This window comes from Eurosta solidaginis, chromosome 5 (assembly GCF_040869045.1).
Source record: "Eurosta solidaginis isolate ZX-2024a chromosome 5, ASM4086904v1, whole genome shotgun sequence".
In the NCBI taxonomy this organism is placed as follows: Eukaryota; Metazoa; Arthropoda; class Insecta; order Diptera; family Tephritidae; genus Eurosta; species Eurosta solidaginis.
Window position 1 is genome coordinate 146,666,097 of NC_090323.1, and position 20,277 is coordinate 146,686,373.

General features: G+C 37.7%; 1 pseudogene; it reads right to left on the bottom strand.

Moving 5' to 3' along the window:
- Positions 1-1,461: 1,461 nt before the first annotated feature.
- LOC137254307 (uncharacterized) overlaps positions 1,462-20,277 on the bottom strand; it is a 40,841-nt pseudogene continuing 22,025 nt past the window's right edge.

Genomic DNA, 20,277 nt, shown 5'->3' on the forward strand with positions numbered 1-20,277 from the left:
TATTATATTTTGCCAATAACGCTTTATTTTTTTTTCACAATTTTTTTGATCATCCCGTTCTTAATGTTTTCCCCTACCCCTCTCTTCTTCCCCTCAACTAATTCTTCTGTTCCTTTTACCTCTCCGTTTCCTTTTTACTTTCTTAATATCAATTTTCCTTTTTCTTCCACCTTCTTCTTACACTTCCTCTTCTTCAAAATTTCTATCTTCATATTAGTCTGCGTGCATCTTCCCATTGCTCTTCTTACCGCTTTTTATTCACTTCCCCACTTTTTAATATCTCCCGTCCTGCCTCACCTTTTAATTCTCTCTTCCTTAATGGTAACAACACCCTTTGCCTTTTCCACACTTTCTTTATTCCATTAACTGTGCTATATTTCTTTTTGGTTCTACGTCGGAGAGCTCGCTGAACCACCTTCATGCTAAATCAACACAGTATACAAAACCAATCACCTCCATTTTTTTAGAGTCATTTGCCAATTCTGGACCCTTGCACCAATATTTCGCCTCAATTTTTGCTTAAACTCCTAATTCTGCATAAGCGTATGCATGGAATCAGGATTGTCGGTGAGCTCATCTTTAGACGGCTAGTATAGTGCCATTACCATACGGCCTTCGCTTGATTTGCTCCGAGGCATCTTGTTTAAAAGTTCTAGGCCAATTGGTTTACATATGGAAACGCACTAAATGCGTTGGTCGATGTTTATATCCTAAATATCAGTTTGACCTCTGACAGTATTCAGATCGAAGTAGTTCCTAGATGGCGCGTGTTTTCCTGGGAAGTCAGCTTTCCTTAACTGCGATTGTCGGGTATTAATTCTAATATCTGGGTTTGCCGGGCATTTATCGGCATACGATTTTTCCGACTCTTTAAGTATGAGGCTGAGGGCCTGTTTATGCTCATCTACTTTAAACGCCTGAGTTGCTGTGTTCCAGGTTTCTTTATAACACTAGCGGATATGACTTTTGTCACTAGAATGTGTGGCCTCCTCAGTTGGGTGTCTGTATTTTCTCTCCTTTATGAGGGATATTCCCGCTTCGCTGTTTGGATGATGTAGGTGACATTAATAGACATCCCGTTATAGTTCTGGGGCCGATTTAGTTAAAAAAAAGTTAATTTTCGGTGTGGGTGTCTACAAAATAATGACTTTGTAGAAGCTCTGCAAAAATGCGATTAGCCTTGTATGAATGTGAGATGAGTCGCAAAGGAGTATGCAACTTTAGCCAGTTTTGATATTTTTATATGAGTTGAAGTGATGCCTTTTTTTTTGAGAATCTCTGTTTGTGCCTGAACGGGTAGTATAATCGAAAGTCTTGTGGAACATAAGGAAACCACTGCTTAACTCGTTTGTTTTCACAAGCTATTTGAATTGCAAGAACTCCCTTGCTTGTGTACAACAAGCTCACTAATTTACTCCATTCATCAGCCAAAGTATTAAAGTCTATTCATTTTCATACCTTCTATATGAAACATTGCGTAAAACGCAAACAATACCTCATTAAATCGCTATGCGATTTTCCATGAAATTTCCATATTTTACGCTTAGCGCGTTTCGAATCATCATCATATTCCTATTAAGCACGATGATATTTATGGAAGTTATTAATATAGCGAACTAAGTAGAAGGTTATGACAATAGACAAACAAGTGAAAGGCAATAGCTAAGATTATGGTCAATATACAAACGCGTTATTGCTAATAATTTTACATGAACGCACACACACATACACACATTCAAAGTCTGAAACATAATAACCCCATACTAATTCGAACCATAAACTCCACAACCACCACCAAAACTACAAGCATTATTAGTCTAAGCATCTAAACCAAAGTCAGTAGAATAGCTTCAGTCGAATGTTTCAAACGAATACCACTAACTACATAGATACGTACAACAAAAATAATAGAGTAACAACAGAAAATTATTTATTTGTGTATGTAGGTTGACTACCACTTTCTCCACCCTCCCACAAGGTCTCATCAGCTAAAGTTTTGTACGTATGTACGTCGATTCCTTGACGCGGCTCAACAACTGCCCTCGACCTCAACACAGTCGATAAGAACAATGAGGTTGATGGGCAACCGACCAAACGACCAACAAACAACCGACCAGCTCATTCAAACAAACAAATATACAGAACTGTATGCCGTTTTCGAAATCAATTCGAGTTGGTTTGAGTTGATTTGAATTGCGTTTAGTTGAAACTCGAGCGAATCTTCATTGCCAACAACAATTGCTAATAATGTACGGAACGAATTAGTAACGTTAGTTGCTGACAAAATCATTCCTATGTACGTGTGTGTGTGTGAATATACATTTTGCAGGTCATTTCTCTGTTGAGGGTGTGTCAAGTTTTGGATTGTTGTTGTCGTTATATATTATTCGTAAATATACATCACTTGAGTTTATCGTTTTTGTTAAGCTACATGGTGTGACAGTTAGTTAAGCATAAGTCGAAATGGGCGGATGAGCGCAGGGTGCTGGAGCATTGTTTTTTGGACTCCCTGGCTTGGAAAGATTTCATAGAGTCTAAGTTTTTCTGTACCAAAGCCTAGAATATTTGAGGGAACAGTTCCGACTCGCTCAGCTTTCAACGGTGGTCCTAAAAAGACCAATAAATTTAAAATATTTTTTGTTTGTTGGGATGTAAAGCCGTGTGGGACGTCTGCAAAGTGGAGGTCTTTTACCCTGTGTGGGGAGTCTATTAAGAGTTTAAGGCTGCTACCTGGGTTGATCAGCTTCAAATTGGCAAGGACTACCCTTGTCCTTAAACTTACCGAGCAACAACCCCGACAAGGGATCGGGGATCTTCCCCCAGCTGGGCTTAGAATATACCCGCGGTAGGTATGCTTGTGGTAAAAGGCGACTAAAATACCATATTGAATCTAGTGGTTGTGTAGCGTAACTGTTTCAATATAAAACACAATTGTGAAGCTCAAATACCCGTGGTGAATCCTGTTTCTTTAAAAGCTGAGGCCCTGGCAACGCCAAGTTCCTCATAGATCTAGGGGAAGGGAGGGCGTTGTGGCCTTGAAGGTTTCATAAGGTAATGATAAATCGTTCCCGAGATGGTCGAGTTAGTACCTTAATGGTGCTTATCATCGGAACGTACCGGATCTGCATTCGGCAAAGCACCATCAACATCGATAAAACTCCCCAAGGCCAAAATTAAAAAAAAAAAAAAATTGAGATATTAAGAGTTCAGAAAAACACGTCAGTTAGGACGATTTCCCTAGTTTGGGCTGCAACATACCAAGGGTGAAGACTGTCTGCTCACAAAACTTTACTGTGAGAAGTATGGAGCCGAAGGTATTGGAAAAGGAGCCGTATTATTCTGATCTAGAAGTAGCACGATGCAAGTTGAAAGGGAAGCTCGCCCTATATCTCCTCTGAAGTATATCGCGGATTGCATTTTTAAACGGTTTTATTTAGCTTGACTTGATAGGCTGCACGGCCGTTGTGAACGAATTTTGTAATTAAAATTTAAGTAACTTCCCGATAAGCTACAAGCTTGAAACTTGGAATATAGTTCAGAATCCGATGACAATGCAATAATAAGATAAAAAACTTCGATAGGTGGCGCGTGGATCGAAATATTTCAAATAATCTTATTTGTGGTCCGATTTGGCTCATACTTGGAACAAATATTACATACAGTCCGATAGATATGACATCAAACACCTTTGGAGTTCGAGGAGGGACAAGCATACATGGCGCTGAGTCGAGTAAAGTCTTTGGAAGGATTACGTAATTAGGACTTAGATTGTAACAAATTGTCAGGAAAGAGTCCTTTTACTAATGAGTCACTAAATGAACTAAATAGAATGAGAAATATTTACTTACTTACTTAATTGGCGCTTAACCGTGTAAACGGTTATGGCCGTCCAACAAGGCGAGCCAGTCGCTCCTCCGCTCCGGGAGTGTAAATCATTTTCCACCTGGTCCTTCCAACGGAGTGGGGGCCGCCCTCTACCTCTGCTTCCATAGGCGGGTTCCGATAGAAAAACTTTCTTGGCCGGAGCATCATCTTTCATTCGCATAACATGGTCTAGCCAGTGCAGCCGCTGCGTTTTAATTCGCTGGACTATGCTGATGTCTGCGTATAGCTCGTACAGCTCATCATTAAATCTTCTTCGGTACTCGCCATCGCCAATGCGTAGAGATCCATAAATCTTTCGAAGAACTTTTGTCTCGAACACTCCCAAAGCCGCTTCATCTGCTGTTGTCATGGTCCATGCTTCTGCCCCATATAGCAGGACGGGTACGATAAGTGACTTGTAGAGTATGATTTTCGTTCGCCGAGAGAGGACTTTAATTTTCAATTGCCTACCTAGTCCAAAATAGTATTTATTGGCAAGATTGATTCTTCGCTGGATTTCAGTGCTGATGTTGTTGCTAGTGTTAATGCTGGTTCCCAAATAAACGAAGTCTTTTACTATTTCGAAATTATGGCTGCCAACAGTAGCATGGTTGCCAAGGCGCCTATGCGCTGACTCTTTGCTCGTTGACAGCAGGTACTTCGTTTTGTCCTCATTCACCATCAAGCCCATCTTTACCGCTTCTCTTTGCAGTTTGGAGTAAGCAGAACTAACAGCGCGGGTGTTTAGGCCGATGATATCAATGTCAACAGCATATGCCAGTAATTGCACGCTTTTAGAGTATACTGTTCCAGTGCGGTTAAGTTCTGCAGCTAGTATAATTTTCTCCAGCATCAAATTAAAGAAATCGCACAATAGGGGGTCACCCTGTCTGAAAACTCGTTTAACTTCGAACAGCTCGGAGAGGTCCTTCGCAATTCTGGTTGAGCTGATGGTGTTGCTCAACGTTATTTTGCACAACAGTATAAGTTTTGCGGGAAACCAAATTCAGACATAGCGGTATATAGGCAGCTCCTTTTCGTGCTGTCGAAGGCGGCTTTTAAGTCGACGAAGAGGTGAAGTGTGTCGATTCTTTTTTTTTACTTACATTAAATAATAATAATGATAAATGCTACAAAATAATTAGGTTGGTCCTAGGTACTAGTCATCGCACTCTTCATCAATCTGGAGCGTTGATCAGACAATCAAGTAAAAGCGTTGGCGCGTGAAATTTCTAAAAATTTGAGGCGTAGCATAAGCAAATTAAGGTTCAGTTGGTCTTACTTATGACTATCAATAGAAATTTGACACGTACAACGTTTTAATTTAATTGTCTGATCAACACTCTAGATTGATGAAGAGTGCGATGACTAGTACCTAGGACCTACCTAATTATTTTCTAGCATTTAGTATTATTATTACTTAATGTATTGTTTTCAATAAAACGGTTTATCTTAACCCATTTTCTCACGGTACCAGATTCCGTGAAGGAAATGGCATGAAATGTTGTGTGGTTGCTATTATAGGACTACTGAACGTTATTACAAGTTTTCAGGCTGATAGGTCTCCTGGATGCGACAGGAGAGGCTGTTGCGAAAAAGCAATGTTGGGAGAAACGCTGTAAAATGTGATGCACTTAAATAATCAAATAAATTCCGAAGTCTAGTCAATAATGATTTTGAAAATTGTTTAATTGAAGTAGTTTATTTTATAAAGTTAAAAATATTTTTATTTTGTAATAATTAACCTTATTATAATTAAAATAGCTTTTTCTTACTGTCCAATTTTGTATGATATTCATCAAAACATTTTGGGTGTAATCTCAAATTACATTTTTTACATTCATAAACAGTTTGCGATTGGCACATGGCACATATTTTACGTTTGTTGCCTGAAGGTTTCCATACTACATGATCACGGACGTTAGTTCGAGGAAGATGAAGTGGTCTCGCTGCTTCATCAATATCTGATGGCTCACTACTTTCTTGATAGAGTTCTTCTACGCAATATAAAAGCAGATATAATGCTATTTCCGTTTTAAAGGCAAAATAGCACATAGGACGAGTTCCTTCTGATTTACTAACTAAGCAATAAATTTTCCATGCATTAACAGTTGGGCTGTTTACTGAATTGGTCCATAGGGGCCACCACCATTTTTTCCACGAATGCCAACATGGTAATTAGCTACTGCATTATCATGGAGATCTACTCCTCCCATATTTTGATTATAGTCATTTGTAAGTCCAGGTTGTTTAACAGTAACCTTTTTTTCTCAGTTTTAGAACAACGCTGTGATTCTGTTACAAAATTGTATATTCTGAAATTAGATATTACTGTTACTCCAGCATTATCTTGCCATCGACCTACGAAAACTTGTTATTTATTTCAGAGCAGTAGTCAAATTCATGTTTCTTGAGGTTTCTGTCAGTTTTTAGCATTTTTTCTGTACCTCTAAGACGATATGCTCTGACAGTTCCAGTCACCATAAAACATTTTTCGTTCAATAAACAAAACAAATAATACGACGAAAAGAAATTATCAAAATAAATAGCATGATGATCTGGATTTGTAACGTTTTCCAGCAACGTTAGCACGACAGATGCTCCTGAACCTACTTTCTTGTCATATGGTACCATTGATCCTTTATACGGTGCTACTGCATACAAATAACCAGTGTGTGAACAAAGCGACCAATACTTGAAACCAAATCGAATTGGTTTATTTCGAATGAACATTTTGCATGAATGTCAACCAAAATATGGTATCATTTGTTCATCAATGGACAAAGACGTTTCGAAAATGCCGAACTGCATATAATGCATCAATTAGAGGGCGAACTTTAGCAAATCGATCTGTAGCATCAATATCGTTATTATCCATTAAATGGAAAACTTTTTTTATCAATTGGAAGTTATTACGTGATAATGCTTGCTTAACTATAGGTACACCAAATGTTTGCTGTGTACTCCAATAATATTCAATATGGGGTACTTTATGATAGCCACTTAGAATCAAAATTCCGATGAAACGATACATCTGTTGTTTAGTAATATCTGTGACGATATTATTCTGATGAGCATTTATGTTTGCATTCACGAAGCGCATTTCCATAATTTCTTTGTCAAAAAAGTGTATAAATAATTCAAAGTGTTTTTCCACCTGTTTGAAAAATAAAATAATAAATAAATAGAACCAAAAAATTCTAACTCTATCATAGATTCAACGATATTCTTTTTTAGCGGTTCAACTGATGTTTCGTCAGGCGGTCCGAAATTAAATTCAATAGGTTTGGTTTTCTTCCGTTTGGGTGCACCGAAATTTTTTCTGCAGTATGAGTGATGTTTTTTCCAGAACAAGATGGTCTATCGTGAGCTGTTTCAGATAAATATGGTGGCGGTGACCTAAAATCTTCCACATCTGATTCAAGCTCGACTTCTAGCTCTCCACATACATCCGTCATAGCTGTTACATCTTTTAGCAACTCATTATCATCAATAAGTTCTTCATCACTCACTGTATCAACATCTGCTGGTGGAATGTAAACAACAGAAGTTATTTTTTTCGAAACAACTTTATCAATTTTCCTTCCGATGTTTCTTCACCTTCATCCTCACTGTCTGATGCATTAATATAGGATTCAATTTGCCCAATTGTTAAAAAACGCTGACGATTCATTGTTTTCTAAAAAATATATTAAAAAGCTTACCAAAATACAAGCAAAAAAAAACTAGATTTACCAAATATTTACCAAAAATGATGAAAAAGTTCTTCGAGGTGTCTTTCCTTAAATTTTCCTTAGCACAATAGGCTAATGTCATATCAAACTGATATAAACATCAATTTTCGCGCCAAATAAAACGTCATAAAAAGCCAAATGTCAAATGCATCTTTTTAGCCAGCGTTGCGTTTTCGCAACACCTATTTTTAGCAGCTGGTTTTTAATAGAAAACAAAGGCTGAATGGGCAGAAGATTGACAAACATATAAATTTCATGTTTTCTTGTATAAAAACTTGAAAAAAAAAACCACATTTTTATTTTTTATTTTTACTCAACCGAAAACATAAAAAAATCATTATTTTTAAGACATTTTTCAAACATGCACTCTAGAGTATAACGGGTCGCTTATCATATTTTCAACATCTAGTCAGCGGGATCCATAGGTCTCTCGTTGAATGGCATCCTAAGAATTGAATACCGAATACTTCATTCAATATGCCTGCGAATATCAGGCGCTGTGAGCACACACCCCAGTAAGGGTGAAATATAATTTTCCGTGATCCCGCTACGAGTGTTCGTGCGCGGATTGGTCGAACTCTTCGACAAAGAGAATTCAAAATTTGAAAATCAACCGAATACGAATACGCAACGATATTGTATGACAAGGGGATAGTTAGGCTAGACTTTAACTAACCACATCACGGAGGCTATTGACTTACATATTTGAACACATGAATATTCTTCGAGGAAGGCCTAGACTGTGGTAGGGGCATTTCATTATACACAGACGGATCGGAAGTGGATAAAAGAACTAGATCCGGACTGTACTCAAAGCACTTGACCTATGCAGTGTCTTTCAGGCTGACGTACATGCTATGGAGAGTGCAGCGAAATTGCTCCAGGACAGTACGGTCTGAGACAAAAATGTAACGAAATTTATTGCTAGCCAGGTTGCCTTAAAATCTTTATAATCCGTATTTATAAATTCGGATACCATGCTATCCTCGTTTGCGTCCATATGGCATCTTAATATCTACCTTTTCTGGGCCCTTGGGTATGCTATATTAAAAAGAATGAATTTGGAGATGGAATGGAAAGGAAAGGTTTGGAAATGGACAAATGCGAAGCAGGCAGCTTTAAAACAAAGTTCATTTTCAAGATAAACAAATCTGTAGCTGGAATACATATGGGTATCATTACGGGTCACTGCGCTATTGCGCCGATTCTCCAAAGGTGGCGCATACCAAGAAGCTTCCGTTGTAGCAGCTGTCAGAATGAGGAGGAAGAGGAATCGAACCATCACTTTCTCTGCCGATGTCCAGGACTGCACACGAGGCGACTCTGATTTTTGGCGACATGGTTTTTTGACAGTCTAGGCTGGGAAGCTGGATCTTTTGCCGATATTTACGGCTTAAAAAATAAAACACATAAACCGACTACAGCTCCGAATAAACTCAGATGTCCGAATGGGTGCCGAAGCAAAACCGATATATTATGGAAAACTTCCGAATTCGTAACAAAATGGTAAAAATGTTTTTGTATTAAAACTTATCCCAAACCAGTACGAAGCTATCCTGAAAAGATCCCTCACTGTTATTTTGAGGGTTCTGATACCATTATGAAAATATCCTTAAAGAATCAAGTTGAAGACCCATTAATAAACCTCTCCATATGACAAGAGATTAAAGAAAATTGCAATGATTAAAGATAAAAACCATCCATTCACCTGCCTTCCTTACTTTACTTGAATATAAAGCTGGTCGTATAAACGGTGTAGGTATCTGTAGAAATCCTAATTCTGGATTACAGTCAGAATAAACCAAGAGCAGCGCACCCTGTATTTTTTCTGACTGCTTTCAGGCTACTCGACCTACTACACATAAACAATATCTCCTTGCTTTTCCACTGGTTTACTGTCGTAGTATATCCTTTGCACCCAACACATTCGTCTACTTCATCATCAACATCATCATCATCGTCATTGAAATTTGTGCCAGACTGCCTTTGCCAGGCTTATTCATACAAACACACGCACACATACCCAACACTTTTTCAAACGACTACTACACCCACATCTCCAACTACCCCGTCTTTCATGCCATATTTTGTCTAAGCATGCCTGAGTTGCTGTAATATGCTTGGGCGCGATGTGACGGAAATTTTCAGGTTTTCATTGTGTAGACATGTCAAAATAATAGTCAACTTACATGCCGCATGCCGGTAGCAACAACAACAACAACAATAATATTACATAGCAATGCTAGCAGCCATAATTCGTTGACTGGATGGATGAATGATGTCGTCGTCGTCGACAAGGACTAAGCGCAAAATGTTCATAGTATTTTGGTACTTGTGGTATATGCGCGTTGAGTCGCTGCCACTTGACGACACAATCCGATGACATATTTTTGAATACATAAATCTACACATAGGCGTAGCTAGCTTTTAAGTGCAGATGGGGTAGAAGTCAATAATATATCCTATTTTTAAGCTGACACATAATCGGTCTTGCGATTTCGGAAAAGTTGGCAGTTCGAGTGTATGCCGAGACCATGGGAAGTAAGCATATATTTATCAGAGGAGGGATTGGAAGAGCTTTCTGTAATTGATTTTTAAACATGTTTATAGAAGAGCAAATTTCTGCGTACCGCTTTTGGAGCCAAGTTCAAATATGTCAGGAGATTACCGAAAATTGCTCCAAAAAGCAACAAAATCACTTTCTTAAAGGCGCCACGACAGAATAAATGAATATTTCTGAATCACTCATTTCTTGGACTCGGTATCCAGATGTCACTTATATTGTAAAAGGCGAAGGAAAACGAAATTAAAATCAAGCTGGCTCGCAATGCGCTGTAATAAAGTACATACTTCGGATTCTCAAACAGCTTTAGGTAAATAGCTTTACGGAATCTATCGATTGGGGAAATACCGTACCGACTTCGTTATTCATGCAATGTCTTCCAGGCTGAGGTCTATGCCATAGAGAGAGCAACCAGACTACTCCAGGACAGTAGAGCCCCAGACATCAATGTTACGATCATTTTCGACAGCCAGGTGGCCTTAACACCATACGTAATGAATGGGATGCTACTGAGTGCTAACCCGTTAAGACGTAGTACTATTTACTCTGATAGCCAATAGGCTATTCAGGCCCTGAATTCAACACAAGAGAGATCGAAGGTTGTCTGAGAATACGTTATATCGCATGCGATTGCGTGCACCTATTTCCATGTTGTTGTTGTAGCGATAACGACAATCTCCGAAGATTTTGTGAAGTGTTATAGATATCCTTATCCTTTTCCGGATAAGGATCCGGCACGCTCTTGTAAAGAAGCCCCATTAAGTTACTAGACCGACCATCTCGGAAGGGACTTAATATTATCACACTGAAAGGCTATTACGCCACCCCACCCTCTACTTCCAAGGGGAACTTTGCATCGCCAGAGCCTCGCTAGTAAAATATGTGTATAAAAAAATCATATTTGTTACTGTACCCTCCTCAGATAGGTGAGGTTGGCAATTCAGTTGCTTAAAGTATACAGCTTTGTATTGCGCTTATCAATCTCTTTGACCAAAATCATAACAGCATCCCGGGGCAACGCGCATCCCAATGGTAATGCGGATGTCTTTTCCCGCATGAGTGCAAATTAACGGGAAGTAGGTTGGTCATCAATGGCCTATTCTTGCACTGATTGCCCTCGAGTAAGCTGGGTAAACCAACTGGCGTCAGCTAACTCATGGAAGAACTAACTGGCGCGCCTAGTTAGACGCCCATAACCGTTTAGAGCCCATTAAGTATGTAAGCTAAGGAAACGCAGGCCGGACACAATTTCTTGCTGGGTATTGATTCTATAACTTGATCTAACTATGTTACTGAACATCAAAGGTACTATTTTATTACTCTCCCGGCAATAATATATGTCTTTCTAACATTTACTTGTCCCAAGGCCAAAAACTCAATCAATTCGCTGACTAGGGTAAATAAATGGATCTTTGGACCTATGAATGGCTTCTACAAAACAGTTGGTTCTTTTGTTTTTACTTTAACCACAAAAAGGGGAAAAGGAAGTGGGGCGGATATAGACAGTGTTTTTCCAGATTAGTTCGTATAAGATACCACAAAAAACAAGTAAGGAAGGCTAAGTTCGGGTGTAACCGAACATTACATGCTCAGCTGAGAGCTTTGGAGACAAAATAAGGAAAATCAGCATGTAGGAAAATGAACCTAGGGTAACCCTGGAATGTGCTTGTATGACATGGGTATCAAATGGACGGTATTAAGGAGTACTTTAAAACGGAGTGGGCCATAGTACTATAGGTGGACGCATTTTCGAGATATCGCCATAAATTTGGACCAGGGGCGGCTCTAGAATGTGTTTGTACGATATGGGAATGAAATGAAAGGTGTTAATGAGGGTTTTAAAAGGGAGTGGCCCTTGGTTATATAGGTATACGCCTTTCGAGAAAGGTGGACCAGGGGTGACTCTAGAATGTGTTTGTACAATATGTGTATCAAATGAAAGGTGTTAATGAGTATTTTAGAAGGGAGTGGGCCTTAGTTCTATAGGTGGACGCCTTTTCGATATATCACCACAAAGGTGGACCAGGGGTGACTCTAGAATGTGTTTGTACGATATGGGAATGAAATGAATGGTGTTAATGAGGGTTTTAAAAGGGAGTGGCCCTTGGCTGTATATGTGAAGGCGTTTTCGATATATCGACCAAAATGTGGACCAGGGTGACCCAGAACATTATCTGCCGGGTACCGCTAATTTATTTATAAATGTAATACCACGAACAGTATTTCTGCCATGATTCCAAGGGCTTTTGATTTCGCCTTGCAGAACTTTTTCATTTTCTTCTACTTAATATGGTAGGTGTCACACCCATTTTACAAAGTTTTTTCTAAAGTTATATTTTGCGTCAATAAACCATTCCAAATACCACGTTTCAGTACTTTTTTCACATTTGGTATAGAATTATATAATTTTTTTCATTTTTCGTAATTTTCGATATCGAAAAAGAGGGCGTGGTCATAGTCGGATTTCGGCCATTTTTTATACCAATATAAAGTGAGTTCGGATAAGTACGTGAACTAAGTTTAGTACAGATATATAGATTTTTGCTCAAGTTATAAAGTTAACGGCCGAGCGGAAGGACAGACGGATGACTGTGTCTAAAAACTGGGCGTGGCTTTAACCGATTTCGCCCATTTTCACAGGAAATAGTTATCGTCATAGAATCTATATCCCTACCACATTTCACAAGGATTGGTAAATTTTTGTTCGACTTATGGCATTAAAAGTATCCTAGACAAATTAAATGAAAAAGGGCGGAGCCACGCCCATTTTGAAATTTTCTTTTATTTTTGTATTTTGTTGCACCATATCATTATTGGAGTTGAATGTTGACACAATTTACATATATACTGTAAAGATATTCAATTGTTTGTTAAATTTGGCTTAAAAAGATTTTTTTTTAAAAAGTGGACGTGTTCGTCATCCACTTTTGTTAATTTTTATTTGGCACATATATAGGAATAGGAGTAACGTTCCTGCTAAATTTCATCGTGATATCTTCAACGACGGCTGTTTGAGCGACTTAAACTCTGAGTTTTTTTCTTTCGTTTGTTTCATAAGCGCTGAAATTCTCATCCGGCTTATGAAATATTCTAAAGACATAGTTTTAGTTTTTAATTTAAAATTGAGGACCTTCGAGTAGAAGATGGGGTGCCAATACCTCAGAGCCCAGTGCTCGCCTCCATATCACATTTTTTAAGGGGTCTTCAAATAGAAGATGAGGTGGCTCATTAGAGCGAAACCTTAGAGTTCCCTATGTTCGCCCCAAATTAAATAAATAAAGGTGTACCGCTGCTTTGCATCGTCCCGTGTTTTAAATACACCATAAATAAAATTAAAAATAACAAACTTAATAAATTGAATACATTAAAATAAAGATAAATTAAATAAATAAAGGTGTACCGATGCTAAAATACAGTCCATTAAAATAATAATTTATAAAATTATAAATTTGAAAAATGCTTGGTTGCAATGGGCTTTGAACCCGCAACCCCAAGCATTTGAGTCGGGTACGTCATCCACTATGCCACGACACGTACACCTACAAGCACATCACATTACTCCCTTATAACTCACATTAAAAACTCATATTTTAAGTCGTAAATTACAGCTTGTAGAACTTTTAAATTACCTTATTTTAAAACTGGGCGGTGCCACGCCCATTGTCCAAAATTTTATTAACTTTCTATTCTGCGTCATTAGGTCAACCCACCTACCAAGTTTCATCGCTTTATCCGTCTTTGGTAATGAATTATCGCCCTTTTTCGGTTTTTCGAAATTTTCGATATCGTAAAAGTGGGCGTGGTTATAGTCCGATTTCGTTCATACCTACATACAAAACTTCATCAAGATACCTCAAAATTTACTCAAGTTATCGTGTTTACGGGCGGACAGACAGACCGACGGACGGATGGACGGACGGACGGACGGACGGACATGGCTAAATAAATTTCTTTTTTCGCCCAGATCATTTTGATATATAGACGTCTATATCTATTTCCATTAGTTTATGCCGTTACGGATTACCGTTATGCGAACGGAGTTAATATACTCTGTGAGCTCTGCTCAGCTGAGTATAAAAAAGCGGAGGAAGGGAAAGGTGAGCTGCTGAGTCGATTGGAAGGTGATTGGCGCAGAATGACCAGTTAAGTTAAGATTAATGGTAAACGGGTGAACGCCCGGTTGAAGGTGGAACAATGAGTGATTGATCGTGAAAGGTTTTTGTAGTAGTCTCGGTTGGTGCATTATGGTATGACGATTGGTTGATTAGTGTAAAAGTATCAGTGCCTTGGTTTTTGTTATAAGCGGTAGATCCGTGAATGGTACATCAAAGCATTATATCGAGCGGTGAATGGTGAGTCGCTGTCTTGTGTATATGGTTCTAATGGACACATCAAAGCCTTGGAAACGAGGATGTGTGACTTGACGCACGAAAAGTATTGTAGGAGAAAGGATCTGCCCGTACAAGTTACGAGGAACACCTCTCATTATCAAAACTACGTTTTTCCCTGGTTCACTGACTATAAGTTTTGATAAAGAGTTTAAGAAACGCATACCATTCACTTCCGTCGTGCCTCTGCTTTTTAGTTTTGTGGTAAAGTTTACTATAGTGAGAGTGCAAGTAGTGGTAACTACTATAGGTGTGAAAGCAGAATTACATGGTTTAAGTGGACAAATATGCAAAGAGTCTAGTGCAGATCAATGACCCCTCTTTAACAGAGTACTCTTTTGATAATTGTAACGTGAAAGAACATATTTGTACCAGTACATGTCATGTCATGATCAGTAATTGTGATAGAATCTATATCTATCTTCACTTATGCCTACATATTTACATTTATATGATGATAACAGTATTCAATAGTATCTATATAAGTTAATGCTTTTAGGGTAGTTGCCTGTTGTAATTGCGCTTTACTCATGTCTGTAAATTTTGCGGCTGAAGGTAGATCTAACTATGCTACCATCTCTCGTACCACCCACCCACATCCTCACAATTCACAACTCACCTTTTGCATGCCAGCCATTGTCACTGCTCACTGCTGCCTTCTTGTTCCTAGTATTCTTAGTGTGGCGTTGTTGTTAGTGCGGCTCATTACAATGTGCTCCAAATCTATGTTAGGTTGCAGATTGAAAGCTTTTGATTTTGTGCATGGGGATTTTCATTATGTAGATATGTATATGTGTGATTTTATGCATGAGAATACATTTACGCATACATAGTGTACTAAAAAGTTCCATACTATCTTATTTACTCTCTTCCTTCCTCTTGTCTAACCATATAAAAGGTTTTGGCTGTCCAACAAGATGCATCATTCACTCAGTCCTTCGAAGGGTTTTTGAAACGATTTGATTCGGTCTTCACTAAAACTCCGGATTTTTTAAGGGATCCATAACTATTGCATTTTACTCTGGTTACGATATTCTAGAGCCAATATTTTTTACGAATATACCATCCTTCTTCACATTATCTTGAAGACTATATCATTTCCACTTCTCGCATTTACATACAATAATTTTTAACTGCCTTTTCTCCTTTTAATCCTCTTCTTTGACGGTGGATGGTCCTATACGCATGGGTATTATATATACTCGCCTAAGTTCTAGGCAGTTTTGCACTGTGTCTGTAATTTTTTCACACAACTAGTAATTAGACGACATGTTACAAAAAGTTATCGATGAGTTATCGTTTTGTTCTCGATGAGTTATAGGTTTGTTATCGACGGGTTATTCACGTAAATTCATTTCCAATAGAAGAGTTTTCCAAGTGATTTGCTATCGAAAAGACATTGACTTAATTTCAAAATTTTGTTTTGTTTGTTTATATTTTATGGAAAAATTATGAAACTTTTTTTAAAAGTTATCGATATGTTATCGAAGGATCATTTATTCTTTACCGGTGTGCTGTCGATTTGTTAATGTTATTTGTTATATGTTATCTATTATGTATCGAAAAATTGTCGACATATTATCAAAAAGTTTTCGATTTTTTTTGGAAAAGTTACTAATTGGTTATAGGCGTATTATCGATTTGCAAACGAAAAATTATCCATTTGTTATTGCAAAATTTTCGAATTGTTATCACAAAGTATTCGATTTGATAACGAAAGGTTATCGCTTTCTTATCGGCGTTACCAATTTATTATCGACGTTTCACCGATATGTTATCGACGACTTATCGGTTTGTCTTGAAATAAATACCGAGGAAGCTTCAATATAATCAATGACACTGTCCGAGCTCCTCCTGAAAATTGCGTCGTGATCGTTTTTAATTTTTTCTATATGTCAGATGAATTTTTTTACCCCGTCGATAACAAGCCGAGAGGAAAGGAATAAGAAGCCCATAACTCGTGTGGTTACAAGCCGATAGCTCGATGATACTAGTTCCTTTTTGATAGTAAGCCTATAGTAAAACTTGTTGGTATCGGTTGCTACCGATAAGAAGCCTACGAAGCTCTTCTCCAAAAGTGCGAAATTATTTATTTCTGGTAAAGTTACGTCTGTCGCGGCTGAACTTGGACCCTAAGCGAGCTGTTTGCTGTATGTTTGCACATCGTACTTAACGAGTATTTAATACCCACGCCCCTTTTTGGCAAACCCTTCACTTACTTTGGTTGTAGTGTGCATTTGTATTCAACGTCTTATATTGTACGTATGTTTGTACAGAAGCGTGAACTATTTCACCTAAGAGAATATATTTATGGTTACTCTTGAAGTGTGTAATCTCCGTTTGGTTGAAATGCGAAGCCGCCACCTGACAAAACGGACAAAAGAGATTACCATTATGTATTTTGCAGGCATATATTTGGATGATATAAAATTATGCGGTGGACAGTGGCATTGTTTAAAAGGCCATGTAGCAAATTAGTATCATTTCTAAGATGGATATCCTTGCTATTACTGCAAGCTGCAGACATTTTCCGGTGAACTTTTCTCTAAAATACTTAAAGGATCATCGCTTCTTCTTTCCTTTACTTTTCAATTGCCTACTCAGTTTAAAAAAGAGCTCAAGGAAAATTCAAGGAACGTCACAAAAAAAAAAAAAAAGGCGTGATATACCTTCGAGAAGAATTAAGGCTTAGCTTCTTTCCAATTTGTGTCGTGCTTCTTTTAAAATTTTTCCTAAGAATTGGCAGATGGGACCAACAACGGATGAGTATTCACTGAGATGGCATGAATTAACTGCATAGGGTCGACCACGCTTATAAAAATAATTTTTTTAATTTTTCTACTTATTTGATGTTGCTTTGCCCGGGAGTTGAACTCAAGATCGTCGGGGTGGTAGGCGCAGCATGCTAACTTCACTCCACGGTGGTTACCACGCCATGGCGGTCTGAGATATATTAAGACCAGGAAAGATCAATGCCGCAACAATGAGGTGCTCCCTCACGCCCAGTATTAGTATACTAGCGTTAAGGTAAAAGCTCGACGATGTAGTGTCAGGTTGAAAGACATACTTTTCTTCATTAATTCCTTACGACTCCGTAACCTATCGTAGTCTGACTCAATTCTGATTCTATTCGATCCACAGTTCTCGAACTCCTTTATCAGTTACTGGATCTTCAATTCACTCAACTTGGCCATGTCCTTGTTGTCCTATGAAGCTCTGGAATTTATTCCAAATTATCAAATTAGCAAATCTTAGGAATTTAATGATAATTATTCCCTTTTTGATATCATTCGAATCAGAGAATTATCCAATAAAAAAACTGAAACTACTATACTAGTAGAATTTCAAGATTTAGTTTATTCGCGTGCTTCACTTACACCGTGCTAAAATCAAACTGATTAATTCTTTCCCTTGATTGCGCTGCTGATATACTCTCAGATGCCTCGTTCGCCTCTTTCTACTAGGGTTTAGACTTTTCGCGAACAGCCTTACCAAATGGTTGCTTATTTACTTCTCTTATATCTCTGCATCTCGTATTTATTTTTCTCTTCTATGTACATATACCCTGCAGTCAAACCAACTAGTTGTATACTAGAAGAATACTAGTTTGCCAAAAATCTCAACTAGTATGAGTTCTATCTTTTTCCATATTACCAACTGGTATTTTTAACACGCCGATGTCCTAGGAAATATCAATTGCCAGCCTCTGCATCAGCATCATACCAATTGACAAACTAGTCATTATATACACCAACATCATACCAGATGACATACTAGTCAGCATACCCATCAGACTCACAATAATTAACATACTAGTCAGCCTTTGCGCCATTATTATACCAGATGGCATACTAGTTATTATATACACCAATATCATACCAATTGACATACTAGTCAGTAGACTGGGTTGGTCCCCATACAAAAAAAAAGTTGCTAATGTCCGCCCCTAAATTTGAAGATTATGTTGAGAGGGTTTCGGAAACATTTTTTAAATTTTTTTTTTTTTTTTGAAGTTTCGAAATACAGCCAAAAAGGGTTTTTCGTTGTAACTTGGTTATTTGATGACCGATTTTTAAAATTCATATGTCATTATTTTGGTCTTGAGAAGCTCCACATTTCCGTTCAATGTCCTTTTAAGCTATGAAGTCGTTTTCACATGATTAGGTCAGCTAACAAAAAATAATCTTCAAATTTAGGGGCGGGCATTAGCAACTTTTTTTTCGACACAGTCTACTAGTCAGTGTATTCAACATCAACATACCAGTTGGCGTACTACTCAGTCTATGCATCAATGTAATAACAGTTGACATAATAGTCGATATTTCCATCAGCATCCTACTATTTAATATACTAGTCTCAGCTGGGTTGAAAAATTACTTGAAAATTGATAAATTAGCTCAAATTTATGTTATTCATTATATTTCATATTGTTACGAATATTAGCAAAACTAAGGGGTGCTGCTATCTCTAAGCCGATAAGCAGTGACGTGAATTCACATCAATAATTCAATCATTATGTATCTACATAAACGAATCAATAATTGCGTTTACACATATGTACGTATACGAACAGCGGAGAAGCAATGTACAAACACATGCATATATCTTATCTGAGTTGTCACAAGAGAGGGCAATAATTTGAGCAATTATTACTCAAATGAGAAATTATACATCTGTAGTTTTAGCTGAGAAATTTATAACTAAGTAAAATTCTGGAAGCGCCTAGAAGATGCCACGAGGAAATCACAGAGTAGAAAAGCATCATCGGTAGAGGCGCTATGGGCAGTTTCGATTAAGACGCTATCTAGCGAGCAATAGCAGTATTATTTTGAATAGTAGAGTTTCATTTGAGCTATCAATCAGTTTGGTTGCTAAGCAAGCTAGTTGCAAAGTATAAGTGTTATTGCGAAGTACTGTAATAAAGGCCATTTTTCCATTATTCAACATTGGAGTTATTTATTCAACAGTTTAGTAATTCGAACTTAGCAGAAGGGCAAATAAGAGGATTTGCAAGTAAATTCGTTACAATATATATAAAAGGTATGTATATATATACATATGTATTAGGGCGGGTCGATTTAAAAATCATTCATTGCTCTGTGAAAATCGTATTTTAGGGATCAAAATAAGAAAATTTGCCTAAGGAACCAATCCTCTAAAACGAATTCTGATGTCCCCCAATTTGGGTCGAACTTTTGGGTAGGGGAAAATTTTGAAATATCTCACTTTGATCCATTTAGAGTGCTCCAATCGAGTCCAAATGTATGACCGACCCCCACTAACTTTGGAGGCCCGACCCACCGATGCCAGTGGCACACCCCCTGGAACCCCCTTGGGGGTTCACCATACAAACATTTCAAAAAATCGCCGGTTTTGCACTTTACATGAAAAAATCAGCGAAATGCCTATGATTTTTCTTTTTGGAATTTATTTTTCTCTTTAGAAATTTATTTAGTCAGAACATATGTAAATGAAAAAATGAATTTAACTTAGCAATAGAAAAGAAATTAAAAAAAAATTATTAAAAATTAGCGTTTTTACAACCCTTTTGAAACCAAGGCATCACTGTGATGCATTTGCATGTCGTAAACATAGTTGTGTGGGTTTTTATTCAACCGTTTTAAAAAATGCAGGTATCACTGTGACACAATTGCAGATCGTAAAATTGCTTGTGTTGTTTTTTTTAAGCCACCACAAGACACAGCAGGTAGAATTGAAATTACCATTT